The sequence below is a fragment of the Adiantum capillus-veneris genome, chromosome 7, assembly GCF_014529385.1.
Source record: "Adiantum capillus-veneris isolate H3 chromosome 7, ASM1452938v2, whole genome shotgun sequence".
NCBI lineage: Eukaryota > Viridiplantae > Streptophyta > Polypodiopsida > Polypodiales > Pteridaceae > Adiantum > Adiantum capillus-veneris.
In genome coordinates, this window is record NC_140937.1 from 151,909,587 (window position 1) to 151,927,126 (window position 17,540).

The window sequence follows — 17,540 nt, forward strand, 5'->3', positions numbered from 1 at the left end:
TATATTAGAGAAGTAGATCAATGCTCACAATGGGAAAAGTACTGTACATACTTCTACGGGAAAAGCACCTTTTGAGATCATTGAGGGAAAAATCTAAAAGTCCCTTGCTACTCAAAGTACATGGGAGCATCTTCACTGCCGATGAGTATAGCCGTGACCTACAAGAATCTTTTCAAAAAAATAAGGAGGCTATCTACATCTCTCAACAAAGGCAAAAAGTTGTTGCTGACAAGCACAGAAGGGCCTTAACATTCAAAGAAAGTGACTGGGTCTTACTTAAGTTTCCCAAGTCTTGATTAAGGCAAACGAAGGGAAAAAATCCTACGGGCCATCAAAAGTATTATGCTAAGCTAGCAAAAAGATACTATGGTCCTTTTCAAATCTTGAAGCCTATCAATGAGACGGTTTACCAACTCAAGTTGCCCAACCATTGGCTCATACACAATGCTTTTCATGTGAGCTTACTCAAGCCCTACAATGGAGAGCCTTCAAGTGAACCAATTATTGAAGACCATCCCAAAGCTGAAGACCAAGAAGAGGTGCTACGACCCAAAGCTATTCTTTGGCATAAAGACAAGGTACTACGACATGGTAAGATTATCCGAAGTTATCTTATTAAGTTCAAAAATTATCATTTTGAAGATGCTAGATGGATGCAAGGAATACACCTTAAGGATAGTATGAACCTTGTCAATGCTTACAATGCTACATTAGACTAAGCACATGTACAAATTTCTTTTAAATGACCAATGTTTTTTAAGACTAGTTCTCCTTTTACTATGCACAAATCTAAATACTATGCATGCTTAGAATCATGTTTGTGATGATGACGTCTCTCAAACACCAAGTAGAATTTGTCACTCTACTTGGGAGAATGAAATGGACTAAAGATCAGACATGCTTGCGGAAGATATGTCTCCCAAGCACCAAATGGATTAGTCATCCATCTTGGAAAGATGTTGTAGGGTAAAAAGAGATTCTCTACCCACTAAGTAAGATTGACTAATGACTAAGTCTTTATCTCTTCTACCTCATAGTCAAGGACGACTATGATTTCAAGAGAGAGGTAATGTCATAGAATCTAATATCTAACCAACCCAAATGATATTCTCATATTAAACTGATCATTTAATGTGGGAGAATAAACAAGAACAAGGGATAGGATATAGATATGTGCTTATAGATCTATCTCAACACGGTGCCAATGGTAAAGGGCCCAAATAAAAGATGGTCTATCAAAGAGCAAGGCTACCCAATGGAGCATAAAGACCTTAGAGTTAGCTTCATTGAAGACCTCCAATAGTTAGTGTTAAAATTATTTTGACCTTAGGGAAGCTAGGGATGAGCTTGAGGTGGGAACTCGGCCCAAGCTTAAGGTGCTTGAGGTGGTTGATGACTGAGATGCTTGAGGTGCTTGTCATGCTTGAGATGCTAGGACTTGAGGTGGGACAACCTGGCCCAAGCTAGGGCTGAGCTTGAGGTGGGAACCCGGCCCAAGCTTAAGGTGCTTGAGGTGCTTGATGACTGAGATGCTTGAGGTGCTTGTCATTCTTGAGATGTTAGGATTGTACTTGAGGTGGGAGCCCGGTCCAAGCTTGAGGGGCTTAAGGGCCAAGCTTGTGGTGGGAACCGAGACCAATCTTGAGGGGCTTGAGGTGTCAAAAAGTCAATCATCAATCCCTACAAGGAGGGGGTGAGCCCTACAAGAGGGGGGATGAGAGAGAACACACACACACTCACACAAGGCATGCCTAGTACAAAGAAAGCAAAAGGGACACTTGTCAAGTTCCTCCTCATGTTGCCCTCATAGTGTGCCTAAAGCCTATTGGTTGGCCTCCCAAGGGGTCCAATTAATTAATTAAATTAATTGTTCTAGCATTTATCAAGCTCTCTCTCTCAAAGGGGAAAGGCGGACACTTGTCTCAAGGCTACCCTTGTTGCTTGGTATGACTCTTGCTTGTGATTGGCTAGGCCTGGAGGGGTCTAATGACAAGGAGCTCTCCTGTGTTAGGGGAGTTCTCGTTGGTGGCACCAAATGATGCTTGGTCATGATGCAGGGTCGTTGGTGTTTCCCCCTCGGTTGGTTGTCGTGAAGCAATGCAATTGGAGGTGCTTCTGTCAAAGCCTTGGGGTTGCTGGTGCTTGGCTCACCACAATAGCCTATGGTTGGTTGATACTCTTGGCGGCTACTCGACTCTTTCAGTGGCTACCCTGGAAAATATATGTGGTTGGTGGATACTCTTGGCAGCTACTTGACTCTTTTGGTGGCTACCCTTGGGATGGTGATGGAGTCTCGGGCTCCCCCCAGTATGCGACGGTATGTACCTTTCTTGTAGGCGTTTTCTCAATTCACGTGGCTCCCTAATAATCCTTGTTCTTTTGTGATTGTAATTGGTATTGTATGGTGGTGGTATTTGATGTTGTACTCTGTTATGCCTCCATGTAAAAGGCCCGGACTAGTTATGTACTTGTGATGCCATGGCTCTTTTCGAGCATGGATTCTTTTGTGTTTCTTTTTTATTATGGTTAATACATATATACAACTCACAATTGTGAGTATTGAAAAAAAAAGCACCCACATCAATGTGTTTATCCTTATAACCTTTTTGAAACTGAAAGTAATTTTTGGCTGCTTTAAGTTGCTATATTGTTCCATTGAGCTGGTTATTCTTTGATGTTCATTGGTTGTCATATGATTTAGAGGTGATACATTTTTTTGCTCGTAGCATTGCCTAATTGTTGTAGGATCTATAGATGGGATGTATAACCCTAGTGTACATGGTGTATAATTTATGAGGATTTGCAGACTTGCATATCACATAATATTCCAATCATAATTTCTAAGATTTTGTTGTTCAATTAGCCAAGAAAGCTGATGCATGAGTATCTCTCTCTCTCTCTCTCTCTCTCTCTCTCTCTCTCTCTCTCAATCTCAAAAGCAAAAGGGGCTGGATCTTCACATACAAAATTGTTCATTACAAGTGAAACTATATAAAGTGCCATTGTGAATTTTCTTTTACATACTTTGATATAATTGGCCCTAAAGATGCCTGCTTACATAACTCTTTGCTCACCTATGTGTTGTGTTAAGTACTAGACATATTTGATGCACCATGTGTGTGTGCATTGTAGGGGGGCTTTGTTAATGGCATGGATAGGCTCTCTAGCCTTATTTTTCTACCTATCATTGTTTGAAAAAGAAAAGAGACATTCTTTCTCTCTTAATCACTTTGTATTAATAAAAATAAAAGAGTTTTTGAAAAAGAAAAGAGACATTCTTTCTCTCTTAATCACTTTTGTATTAATGAAAATAAAAGAATTTTTGTGAATATTTTGTAATTGAAGCTTTAACTTACACACGATGAAACCTCAAGTCATTACTACACTCAAACTTTAACTAGGTGAACATGAGATTGAGAGTGTGGTAAAGCAAATATCAATGCATTTCAACCATCCAAAATTCCCATTGACTTTCCACACTCTCTTTTCCTCTCTAAGTGTGTGTGTGTGTGTGTGTGTGTGTGTGTGTGTGTGTGTGTGTGAGAGAGAGAGAGAGAGAGAGAGAGAGAGAGAGGCAAGAAAGTGCAAACTTGTAGACCTTGTGTGATGAGAGATAATGTTGGAACTTGGTGGGTCGAACCAAACCTAATCAAATTTCAAAAAAGTTGAAGCTAAATGTGCTCCTAAGAAGGAAATTGGAGCAGTGCCATCATCATCTTATTGACCCAACACACTCTAATGAAGTAGGAGACCCATGTCTTTGGAGCATAAATTTTCATACCAAGAAATCAGTCTTTAAAAGTGATATCCCACACTTCTTAATCATGACCATACACTTACTAATGCTTTGATAGTGAATGATGATATGAGAGAGTGACATTGAATCATGATAAGCTTAATCATACTATGGTGATGGATAAAAACTTCAAACATTAAATTAAATAATGTATAACAATCCAAATTACTATATGTCCATCAATTGCTAAAGTATGTTAATCTTTGAGAGATGATCTATTGAACTCACCTTTACATTCTTGAGCCTATCTTGTCATCTGCACGGGGATATGATCTATTGAACTCACCCTTAAATTTTTGAGCCTATCTTATCATCTGCACTTTGCACCTAAGCAATGATCCAATTTAGCTTCCACTCCCTTTGATATGAAACATGATATTGGGACATTTGGGAAGTGTTCTCCGTTATTGTGCATACACTATACCCCTTGCAAGTTTACTAGACTTAGCTTCTTACCCAACTTGAGTGCTCGGTTTTTATCACATTCAAACTTGCTTTCCTCACATTTGTAGCCTCCTAGCTACTTTCTGGATGCACAATTGTCACCCTCATCTCCATGATCCTCGAGCATTGAGAGCCATTAGACAACCTAGCATAAAGCATTTGACATGTTTGATTTGTTCCCATAGGTCATATTATCGCCTTTGATGACAATACTACTCTCTCTCTCTCTTTCTCTCTCTCTCTCTCTCTCTCTCTCTCTCTCTCTCTCTAAAAATTAGATTTTCACTAAACAATAAAATATCCACAACAATTGTCACTTTTTTGTTATGTGCATTTAAGGTGGACCATTTGCTTTATGTAAAGTAGAAAGCCTTTTGACTTTACATTTTCAAAAGTCTTTTTATTATGTGTACTTAAAAAATGGGTGTACTTAAAGGGTACTTAAATGAGTACAATATTTAAGTACAATTATAGTGAATTACTTTGTGTAAAGCAGAAAGTCTTTGATTTTCAATTCCCAAAAGTCTTTTCATTTTCTCCAATGTTACTATTGGCTTTTTCATTTGAATCTTCTTACCCTTTACTTTTACATTTTAGAATAGAGGTTTTATAAGGTTTTCTTTTAAGTGAAGCACCGAGTGAAACATGGAGGGTCTCTCTTTCCTTGAAAAATTTAAGCTGTTTCATACTTAGTATAGGTATAGATGGTCTGTGCTTAACTACAGATTGAAAATCAAAATGATTGTTTTTAAAGTCAATGACAAAAATCATGACCAAAATAAAGCATCAAATGAATGTTTTGAGAGCCAATGATAAAGTTACCAACAAAAAGCATTATGTTGAATAATCAAGTTACAGGTGGATGAAGTCATTAACTTAAAATGGATATACATGTCGAGAGTGAGTGGTGTTATTGTAATGCAAATTAAAAAATATGAAAAAGAAATTTCCCACTTTTTAGGTTGTGAATGTACAAATGCCTTACGCAAGCAAATGATAGTGTGATGAGTGACTATCATTAGACTCAAAAGGAAACGATGACATGAAATCAAGTACAGGCGGACTAGATTTTCAAACATAGTTGTCCACAATGCACTAAAAATTTTTTAATCTCGATAAAAAAATCATTATCTTAGGCAAGCGATGATGCAAAAAGGCCAACTTTATGTACAACTTGGGACTTGATGTGCAATGTGAGTTTTATTATAAGGAAGCAAAGTATGCTTTCTTAGTAAATCAATCAACTATGGTCCAATTGTATCATGCTTATCTATATCTATATCTCTATCTATCTATTCTATACTATATATAATGCAGCTTAAAATTTGCAAGGAAGAAGAGACCCTCCACATGTCACTCACTGCTTTACTTTTGTTGGAAACCTTACAAAATCTCCCATTTCTTTAGCTTGGAATCTTGGAATCTGTGAAACTTTTCAAGCCTAGAACCTTCCCAAGTATAAAAGAAAAGGTTTGACTCTACTTTTCAAACTTTACTTTTTCTTAATTGAAGGGTGGCTCGACTTTGCTTTTGAAAAGCCAATGGTTATAAAATTTCAAAATTTAAGAAATTGTTGGTATGCACAAGGAAGGAGAGACCCTCCACCTTCCACCTACCTGTCACTCACTACTTTACTTAAAAAAAAACCTTACAAAATGTCCCATTTCTCTAGCTTGGAATTTTGGAACCTGGCGAAACTTTTTAGACATAAAACCTTCCAAAGTATAAAGAAAAAGGTTTCCAAAGTATAAAAGGAAAAGGTTTGACTCTACTTTTTCAACTTTACTTTTTCTTAATTGAAGGGTGGCTCAACTTTGCTTTTGGAAAGCCAATGGTCATAAAATTTTAAAATTTAAAAAATTGTTCGTATGCACGTTAGCAAAATTTTATCAATTCACTTCAGGTGCACTTGGAATCTAGCTAGGATTTTTTAATTAATACACTAAACCTCAATTTTAATTGAACATTGGTTTCGAATAGCCACAAAATGAAAGGGCATATGTGTGTGTGTATGTGTGTGTGTGAGTGAGAGAGAGAGAGAGAGAGACAAAGAGAGAGAGAGAGAGAGAGAGAGAGAGAGAGGTCTCAAAGAGATGCAAAAAAAAAATGATCAAAATAATTCTATTTCTTTATGCAGCTTTCAAAAAACTTGAGCAGTGACATATGCCACGCATCGTGCACTTGCTCCCTCGAGTCCCCCTTTCGAACGTGCGCTTATACCTGATTGTGCAATGAGATCGCAAGCGGCAGGGCCCAGGCTTGACAGTGCCCTTGCGTACACCCACATGTGTGTGTGTGTGTGTGTGTGTGTGTGTGTGTGAGAGAGAGAGAGAGAGAGAGAGAGAGAGAGAGAGAGAAGGCAAACTTTTGAGCCGTGACAAGAACTTCATTGCCACCCTCGCAAGTAGGGATCTTCTCCTCATGCTGCTCTTGCGGTTGCCCGGTGGGATGAGCTCCCATAGCTATAAGGGGACCCCAAAATTGAGCTCTGGGCGCAAATTAGGTGTGTTGGGTGCCTCAAAAGCAAATTCATGACTAGCTTAATCTAGGCACTTGAAGTGCATGAAAATGACCTGAAAATGAAGGGAAATGCCCAGCAGAGAGAGCTAGATGAAGATGCGTTTAACCTAATCAAAGTAAAGAATGGAGGGGCTCTACCTGCATATAATCATCCACTGCATTAAAGCTCAAGAACCCAACTCATAGTGGGTTTTGTTGTCATGTTGTCTCTGCAAAGTGAGAGGCAGCTCACAGCTAAAGGAGGGGTAGTACTATTAAGTGTAGAATGGAGTTGAAAAAGGGTGAACCATGAGCAATGAGAGATATAGAGGGGTAGGAAAAGGAAAGATCCAAGCCTTCAAACTTCAAAGGGTTATGAGTGAGAAATCAAAAGACTTTCAAAAGCAGGGGAAATTGAGGGAGTAGAGCATAATACTTCAGTGTAATCTTCTTTATTTGAGTTATTATCAAGATTAGCACTATTTTGCTATGCACCATACAAATTATTAATCTACTTAACATATGAGAGAGAGAGAGAGAGAGAGAGAGAGAGGGGACCACCCCACACCCCAAACTTATTGATGGGCAATTAGCACGATCTGGACAAAGTGTTTGTATGCAATTTGTGGAGAGATAGCTATAATGGAGGTAACAGCTATACTGGAGGTAGAAAATGGGGGGAAATTGAGGGGAATTACGCCAAGGTAGAGGGAAAGGTTACTGAACGAAATCCCTTTCCTCATAGGAGTGACAGCGTGTGTGTGTGTGTGTGTGTGTGTGTGTGTGTGTGTGTGTGTGTGTGTGTGTGTGTGTGTGTAGTAGTGTTGGCCTTGTGGGTAGAAAATTAGAAATGGGCCTTGCTTGATTGAGTTGGAGGTAAAAGAAGTTACAAGTGCAAAAGACAACAAGAAAGGAGGAGACGATGGGGGGGGGGGGGTGCGGGGGCAATTAAAAAAAACCAGAAAAGAGAACACGTTTAGCCGGTTAAAATACACTGGAGAAGGGGTGTTTCAATACTTCTATATCTATACTACTTACCTATACTATTTCTTTATGGAGCTTAAAAATTTCTAGAGCTCTCAACATTGCCACGCATAGAGCACACAATCCCCCTCCTTTCTCTCAAACATGCACGATGAATTGTGTGCGCGTTGATAGAGCGGCACCGTTCGTGTGTGTGTGTGTGTGTGTGTGTGTGTGCAAGAGAGAGAGAGAGAGAGTGAGAGAGACTCCTATGCGATAGGGCCATTGAGTGTGTGTGTGTGTGTGTGTGTGTGTCTGTGTTTGGTGTAATTGAAAGAGAGAGAGCCACTCAATTTGCCTTGATTGTGTGTGTGTGTGTGTGTGTGTGTGTGTGAGAGAGAGAGAGAGAGAGAGAGAGAGAGAGAGAGAGAGAGAGAGAGAGACTCCTATGCGATAGTGCCATTGAGTGTGTGTGTGTTTGGTGTAATTGAAAGAGAGCGAGCCACTCAGTTTGCCTTGATTGTGTGTGTGTGTGTGTGTGTGTGTGTGTGAGAGAGAGAGAGAGAGAGAGAGCCTTTCTCATGAGTGTGTTTGTGTGTTTAAAAGAAAGAGAGAGAGAGAGAGAGAGAGAGAGAGAGAGAGAGAGAGAGAGAGAGAATTTGCCTTGACTGTGTGTGTGTGGAGGAAATGAGAAGTTGTGAATGACCATGTGATATTGTCAACCTCGATGTTAAGGATGGAAGCATCAACTCTATTTGCATATATAACTACACAGAACAGGTAATCAACATTTGTGCCTCACTTTAGTAAGTTGCATAATATAGGGAAAGCTCCTAACTGATCATTAAGAAGGAACATAATGGTATTCCTAAAGTTATCCACAAAGTTTTTATCAATGAGAGTACAAGATCAACATTAAACATTAAAGAACAATTGTAATAACATATAGTGATATCCAAAGCTTCTTGCTCGAGGTGTGATGGAATCAAAGATTACCCAAGCTTTAATTTGGTGGAGAGAGCTAAGAAAATATTCTTCTCAATAGATATAAGAAGGGGTAAGCTTCTCCCATCTTGCAACCGATATGCACTATATAAATTGTAGTCATGTGCCATAAATAGAAGAACTGGGGACAAAGTCTTGGCTTTTTATATGAGGTTGTAGTTCAACTACCCATAAGAGAGAAAATAATAAGAGAAGAGAAGAGAAGAGAATATTAAACATGGCAGGAACAATCCGAAGAGACCTCACAAATCTATCCGAAGTCGTGAACTCAAAACCTATAAGTCAAAGGGAACTAGGATAACCAACATACCTCACTTGGGTAATAGAAGAGTTATTCCAGTTTTTTCTTCTTATTCACACATACACATACAAGCAAGTATATATAGCATATCAATATCCCCCTCTTTTTTATTTATCCATAAAAATTTGTATGATTTGTGCTTTCTCTTTACTCCCGGGGGATTCACTATGGATTTTCGTATGGTATCACGTGAGTGTATAAGAGAGGGGTTTTGAGAGGTCAGACATAAGCGTATACAATAGGGGTAGCCTCCCATTATTTCATGCTCGTACCGTATGCATAAGTGAGGGGGGACCTACCCCGCAAGGGGGGGGAGGGATATTAAGTGCTTATTCCATAAGACACATGCCCTAACAAGCCAATTAAAGAATAGTTTACATGAGGGTGTTGTTCTTGGTATTTCAAAGGGTTAATTTACTCCACTAGCAAACTAAGATAGCTATACCAATGAGAAGTTATGGTACCTCCCTGTCCTCTCCCTTAGCTAACATCTGTAAGACTTGTTCAACAAGCTTCTAAATTTGTTGGGGGTCGGTGCTACCATAAACTTGACTAATGTTCTTCTATGTAGACACTAGGCATCAATATCTTGGACATCCAAACCCTCATTAGCCTCTTCAACATCATCATCATCAATACCACCATCTGCATAGCCTTTGTCTCCACATCTACACCCTTATTTTATATATTGTTGTCTTCTTGCACATCATCCAAGTCACTCTTCTCTTCTTCTTCTTTGTATGCAAACTCAATAGCAACACCAATGGCATGATCAAGAGCTTCTCCTGCACCCACAATACCAACTTTACAACCATCATTGTAATCTATAATAAGTTTTGAAATCTTTGCCTATGCATGCATTTTTTAGTAGATTTCCAAACTCTTTCTTCTCATCTAGATCCTTGGTGTTGTCATTCTTAAGGACAACTAGAACTTTATTAGCTACCTATGTAAAATATCTTGGGGTTGATTGCCATATTGTTGTTGTATGAGGTTCAAAAGACTTCCCTCTCGTGTATTCCCTGAGTGGGGGGTCCTTAGTCATGTGATACGTTTATGTATCACCAAGGCTGACAAGGTATAATGGGGGAAGGGATTCCGACGAAAGGAGAATCCTCCGGCCAGTGTTTCCTGCACCAGCCAATTGTGCGAGACACATAGAGAAAGAAGTTGCTTTGCGTGCAAATAAGGAGAGAGAGAGAGAGAGAGAGAGAGAGAGAGAGAGAGAGAGAGAGAGAGAGAGAGAGAGAGAGAGGGAAAATGATCAAAATACCCCTCTAATTTTTGAAAATTCCCAAGATACCCCTCAAATTTCAAAAATTCCCAAAACGCCCCCAATATTTTGTCACAGATTCCCAAAATGCCCTTCAATTTTTCCAAAATTCCCAAAATACCCTTGGCAGTGAGATTAAATTTCTTGAAAGACGAGAAAATTTGTAGCTTTTCGTAAGAACACTGATTGTCTATCAATAGAAGATGCTACAACTAGAATTTGGGTATGTTACATAGGCTTTGGGGATGAATTTCTTCATGATTATTAGACATAATTGCCTCTTTGCAAGGTAATTTGTGACAAATTACATGCTAAGCACTCCAAAACGGATCTCAATTGTTAAAAAGGAATAAAGATTAGAAAATCTTGAACAATCCAACCAAAATAGATACAAGGGTATTTTGGAAACTTTCACAAATAGAGGGGTATTTTGGTAATGTTCTTTAAAAATATACTGCAACTAGTTTGTAATGCATGGCCGCCCACCACCAAAAAGTGAAGGTTTTCATAGGCTAACTCTGAAGAGTTTGAGGGCGGGAAAACGGTAGGTACAATATGCGAACTCAAGACAGGGTGAGAGTTCGATCCTACTTGTTGCTCCCCTTCTGGCGATGGAAGCAGAAGGGTAATTGAAGGGAACAATCCCAATTCTAAAGCTGGGGAGATGGGTCGTAGGACTCGTAGCCGTGCAGCGTCTCCTTTGAAAGCTGCTATCCATCAATCTCATTCCCAACATGAAGAGTAGCACTTGTCAGAGGGAGCTACGATCTCCCAAGACATGCTCTACTTGCATCTTGTTGACCAATCCCCTGCACATAATAGCGAGATCAAACAGCTCCTTGGCTTGCTTGGAGAGCCCTGTTATTTGCAGTTCCCTCTCTTTGTCTATGGTGGACCTTCCACAGGTAAAACCTCCATTCTGTTGGTCTTTATTGCTCATCAATACTGCTATGGTGCTTTTGCCAATACTGCTCGTCTTTACTTGAACCTGCAGGCAGGAGATTTTTGGTCATAAGGATATTGTACTTTGCCTGGATTCTTGCATTTATTCTTCAAGCATCACTTTATTGTCTTTTGGGGGGAAGGATCATTCAATATTACAGTTATGCGGTGCTATTTTGTGCTGGTTCTGGCAGGCTAGCCAAGCCTTTTGTCATTAATGCTCAAATCGTTTTCAGGTTAGATTGTGGAATGTCGGAACAGGACATTGTGTAGCCATTGCTGAGGGACATATGGCAGCTGTAGGAGCTCTAGATTTCTCCAAGAAGACTAAAAAGTTTCTTTTCAGTGGAAGCAGGTACTTTTAGAATTGTTTTAGTAGAATTTGTTCCGAGAAGAATGCTGATATTTTTGCACATACCTGTGATCACACCATCAAAGTCTAGAGTGCCACTGGCTTTGAAGATAGGGCCAATAAAGACTGGCCAATACTACTTTCATCACTAGCAACAGTTGCTGCCCATGACAAAGACATAAACTCCATAGCTATTGCTCCAAATGACAGCCTGGTTTGTACTGGTTCACAGGTAAGGACACAACTACTTTATGCATTGGAATGACATTGCAAATTTTCACTCGTCACTGTTTCTTTGCAAATTGTTTTAGGATAGACTGCTCGCATATGGAGGCTTCTAGAGCTAGTCCCATGTGTCACACTGCGTGGGCATAAAAAGGGTATCTGATCAGTGCAATTTTCTCATGTGGACCAATGTGTTTTAACAGCATTTGTTGACAAAACTGTCCGCATATGGGCTCTCTCGGATGGGTCTTGTCTTAAAACATTTGAAGGCCACACAGTCAGTGTACTCAAAGCATCTTTTCTCTCGGGAGGAATGCAAATCATATCTGCAGGTAGTTTCTGACATGTTTTGTGGAAGGAAGTCAACATTGCGCATAATCTTTCGTGGATGACATTCAACATTACGCACCATGATAATGTTTTGTGGAAGACCATCAACATTGCACACCATGATAAGGTCTCACTGAACCTATTTATGAACTGATTGTAGGAGATGATGGCTTGTTAAAACTGTGGACCATCAAGGAAAATGAGTGCATAAACACGTTTGATCGTCATGAGGACAAGGTGCATGTTCGTAGTTTGAATTTTTGGGCATCACTAGTGATAAGTAATTTAGTCGAGGAAAATTAGCTTCTTATTTTCTATTATTTTTTAGATCTGGGCTTTAGATGTTTGTGTAATTGATGAAATGCTTGCTACTGGTGGTAGTGATTCAGTTATAGACTTGTGGATGTACTCTACTCAAGAGGATGAAGAGGAGGAATTGCGCAAAGAGGTGCCAAGTCATCTCAACTAAGAGTTTAGGTGGTTGTGAAGCTTTAATTTCTAATCAATTTTACTTTTCTTTAGGAAGAAGAGACCTTGAAAGATCAAGATTTGTCCAATGCTCTAGAAAATACTGACTATGCAACTGCATTGCAACTTGCGTTTGAGCTGAAACGACCTTTTAAGCTCCTAAATGTCTTTACTGATCTTTTCAGGTTGGTTCATAACTGATCTTTGATGTTGTGGTCTCATTCCTTGGTCATAAATATCTGTGTTGGCATTTCTTTGTAGGAGCAAGCAGATGGGGATATAGGTACACAATGTGCTGAAGATAGGCCTCCCCTTCTTCTTGCGACACAGTCGATTCTTTCTACAATCGATGATGATTGGCAAGTGAAGCATAGGCGATGGAGTATCAAGATTATTGTTTCTCTTGTACATTAGCTGCAGGGATATGGTGACACCTGCAAGAACTTCAGTACAGAAGTAGCAATAGTTTGAGTTTGTGTAAGTGAAGATGCTTGTTGCTGTTATTTTTCTACTGGCTCGTTTGCTAGATAATTATCTTGACTTCTCGCGATGCTGAAGATTATTCCCATTATTTCCTCATTGTGTATTAGTTAACAGGAGTTTTGAATATGAAGCCTTTTTCTAGTGTGGCTTCTGGTATCATGCCTTTTGTTTGTTTTGATTTGTAGGGTTGTCCTTCAACTTTGGGAGTAAATTGCAGACAAATGGAAATTGTAGAAAAGATACTGATGAAGGATAGAAGACTTAAGATAAGAATTATCGGAACTGGAGGATTGACTGTCCAGGGTATTGAAAAGGATACAGGATGTCCATTGAAGTTGGAGGACAATTTGACAACAACTGGGAATGGATCCTTCTTTGTGCGGATTTTTGGGAGCAACAGGGTGATGGTTGGAAAGGCTGTAGATGCTGTGAAGAGATTACTTGATCATGTACAGGATGATCAGAAGCCTCTGAATGCACGCAAGTCACACGGGTCTCATAATCTCTCGTCAGATTCGCTTTCAAGATCTCATATGCAGCACATTGCCAGTCAACAAACTCAGTATGAACCAAACATGCAGCCTTATCCAGGATAAGAAGCTTCATATTATGATGAGAAACACAACAACATGGACCAGCTAGAAGCAAGGCGCCAGTGGGAAACACGGTGTCAAAATGGTGCTTTTGCGATGGCATACGGCCTTAAAGGAGGTAAGTAATAGGAAAGGTGTTGGCTGTGGCCGTTTGGTGATTATGCATACTGCACTTTGTGATTTTCTCTCATCTTTTGAACTCGGTTTAGGGTTTTGAAAGGCCCTCAATATGACGAGAGGCCACTTTCAAAGGGGGTTTCTAAGGAGGATGATCATGGTCAAGATGGTGACGCGGCTTTGATCAGCAGGGAATGTCCCCGACCCTTGAGGCCCTCGAGCGAAAGTTTGTGCAAGAGACAATGCAACTGACAAAGGACCTTAATGATGCAGAGGATAAAGAGAATGCCAGGCATTGCCAGGTTGGAACTTCCTGTGCTTTAATTAGTGTTGTATTAGCCAGAGCTTGGAACTTCACTCATTCTAAATTCTTTCATGGGGTATTGTAGGCTATTAGAGAGATTCAAGAACAATATCAACAAAAGATGGAATCACTGAGAGCAGCACAAGGAAAGCGCTGAGAGGAGTGTTTAAGGCATGAAGCACATTTTAGGCAGCATCAAAGGATGGGTAAACTGTACTTGATACCATACCAGGTAGCCAGGAACATGATCAAATGGTCGGGGATGTACAACAACCATGGTATATCGGGCTGAGCCGGGGGCCCAACGAGCAACTAAGACGTGTGGTGAGATATGTCGGCATGAGTGGAGCGGCATGTTGGGGCAATCTATGGATGGTCGATGGGTTCAAGGTGAGTGCCTTTAAGATCAAGGTGAGTGCCTTTAAGATCTCACTCTATCGTTCTTTATTCTATTTTATTATGCGAAAAACTGTTTCGTCATGCCTTCTTTGCCATGTCTCCAATGTTACAGTTCCATTTATGTCTGGTATAATGATCATGTTGTCAGTTTTGTTTATATTTGACAATGTAGCTAGCCTGTGTAATTGTCTTGTTTGAAAACAATGTTCAGATCTGTCCTCAGTGAAGGTTGTCAGATTTCTTTTAAGTGAAATTTTCATCGTTGCTGTTCTATCTTCTCTAGCTTCCTAGTATCCCCCCTCACTTGGTAGAAATTGGCTTTAGATCTACGCTCACCACTCCCAGCCAGTGCTGGATTCCAAATTTGTTTCAAGTTAGCAAGGATTTGCCACAAACTCTTTCTTCAATTAATGTTGATCTGTGAACTGTATACTGTTTCTATGCTTGAGATGTTTGTCTATACACTATGATGCAAGCTTCTGTAGTGGCAAAAGCTTCAATGTCTTCAACATTGTGTCATTCATCCTACCGAACTGGTTGATTTGTGTCTTGTATACCTGCAACAACGGTTTTTTCTTTTTGTTTTAGCTACATCTCATAAAAAAGCTAGCTTAAGTTCGAGTTCTCAACGGCTTCCTTGGGCCTCATTAAGCTTCCTCTTTTCAGACTTCTTCGGCAAGGATGATGATGATGCAAGGAGTTTGTGCTGACGCTCACGATGGGAGGCCAGCACCTTGCAAGTGAAGTGATTGCCAAACGTAGGGTGAGTTCTCAGTTCACTTTAGTCGCGACTCATTTTTGCCTACTCAATGCCCTTAGGCTTTAGCTATGGCGTCCGAGTCCTGACCTGCTGATCAATGACGCTTAGTCTTGACGTCCTGACCTACTGGAGCTGGCGTTCGAGTCTCGACTTCTTCCACTGCAATTGCCAACGTTGTTGACCTCATGAGCCTCTTGTTGTCTGTCCAATGCACTAAATTGGCTTTTAGATCATAGTTTGAAGCATCTATCGGTAGTTACACTAAATCTTGTCACATTTTGTCAAATTTTTTCAAGGCAAGCTCGAAATCTACCCTAGATTTTGCAAGTAGTGATACTCACAATTTTGGGTGGTAGTGTTGTATTAACTCAATAAAGAATGTACTTAATCTTAAATTGGATGTGTGACATCATAGCGTTAAAGATTTTAAGATCGTTAGTTTCTTTTACATGTACTTACAAATTCTATAGTCTCAATTTTCCACATGGTCGTATGGCTTGACTGGGTGTGTTAACTTGAGCTATAGTCTTGCCAAGACATGTCTAGAATACCTTGGGTCTATGTGTCATACATACGTAATGTTTTTATTTTGTAGATAATTATAAAGATAGACATGTCTAGCATACCTTGGGTCTATGTGTCACACATACACCTTCGACGGAGAAGGGTGTTGAGCTGGATGCAAGGAGTGAAGGGGTGGATGACGGCTCCCAGCAGATGCCAAATGAAAGCATGAAAACAATGGAGGAAGGCGGTGATGTGAGCAGGAACTCAGAAGATGAAAAAGAAGATGATTTTTTTGTCATGGCTCCTCGTGTGCCAGTGATGCCTGCTGCAACTGACAAAGCAGAAGCTTCTCAGCAGACAGTGGCTAGTAGCTTAGGGGAAACTTTGAAGAATCACAACATAGAAGATGAGCAAGAAGTTGGTGACAACAGCCCTCTCGAGGGTTTTTTGCGTAAAGCTCAGTTGAAAAGAAAAGTTGGCCTTGAAGAGGCACTCGAAGACATTGCAAGCACAGCCTGTGGTTCGGACAAGGCTGAAAGCTCCAAAGGTGAAAAGAAAGCCACCCGCTCAAGAGCTTGCAAAAAATTGTGTTAAGACTTATTGCTCCCTACCGGGTTGTGCCCTTCACTGTATATGCTAGACCATTTTGAAACCCAAATGCGTATTGTAACTGACATGCATTTTGTTTTCCAATGAAATGTATTTTTGTGCAATATAAATCTGAGTAGCAGTTCATTGTAATAGTTCATTATAATTTATGCGGTTTTTTTTTTAAAACTTGTTCATTTCGTATCGCGGTTTACCTGCAGAGGAAGAGACACATGCATTAATCCTCATGTTTGATGCAACTGCGGCCATGCAATGACAGAAATTACAGAGATGGCGAGTCCACAAAGCCAGGCAGTTAAGGAGACAGAAAATGGAGATTGAAAAATGCCTTGAACGATATTCACAGCTTGCCTGTAGTATTATTGAGCGCCTAAATTATGTGCACCCAAGTGGGCCGTTTATTTTTGCTGAATGGTATCCTCTACCAGACCCAATATGGGTGCTTAAGCATTTATGTGATAAAAAAAGGGCTATGGTGCTAGACCTGAACGGTCTTTTGGTGGCAGTGGTAGAGCCTCGCTTTGGTGAAAAGCCCCCGGCATATGCGGATGAAATGCTCAAATAAGATGTACTTGATAAGCAGGTGTTCTGTCGCAAGGACAACCATGTTTTTTTGGTTTGGTGCCTACAGTTCTTTAATGTGTTTATATGGAGCACAAGCCTCCATAGTAAAGTCATGAGTATTTGTTGTACTGTTTTTAAAGAGCAGGTGCCAAAGATTACTAGGTTTTTTGCTCAAGCACACTGTACAAAGAAATCCTGGCAGATCCAGAGAAAACCCGTGTTTATGAAATAATTATCCTTGTTCTAGAAACACACTCTGGGGTACAACGCCCAAAACACACTTATAATCGATAATAGCTTCTACAAAGTGTTTCAGAACCCACCACAAACTTGGCTTGTTACTCCTAGTCTAGAGCAGCAGAGTGCTGAGCAGAGGGAAAAGTTCCTTAAAGAAACTTTGAAGTCCTAGCTTTTTCTTTGGCTGCAAACGGATGATCAGGAAGCATATGTTGCTGATAATGTGTTTGGGACAGGCTCAGGTGAGTTTTTTGATGCAGTCGTCATACGTTTTCTTGACATTCAAAAGATGGATATAGAGGAGAAAAGACTGGAAGAAATTCATCGCAAACAGCGGGAAGCTGACCTAGAAGCAGAAAGAGATAAAGA

At 40.1% G+C, this 17,540-nt stretch overlaps 2 pseudogenes; both read left to right on the plus strand.

The window, feature by feature from the left end:
* The window catches only part of LOC147454820 (protein TORMOZ EMBRYO DEFECTIVE-like), a 79,557-nt pseudogene extending 66,545 nt beyond the window's left edge, over nt 1–13,012 (plus strand).
* Nucleotides 13,013–13,022: 10 nt separating this feature from the next.
* Nucleotides 13,023–16,935, plus strand: LOC147454821 (uncharacterized; annotated as a pseudogene).
* Nucleotides 16,936–17,540: the final 605 nt, after the last annotated feature.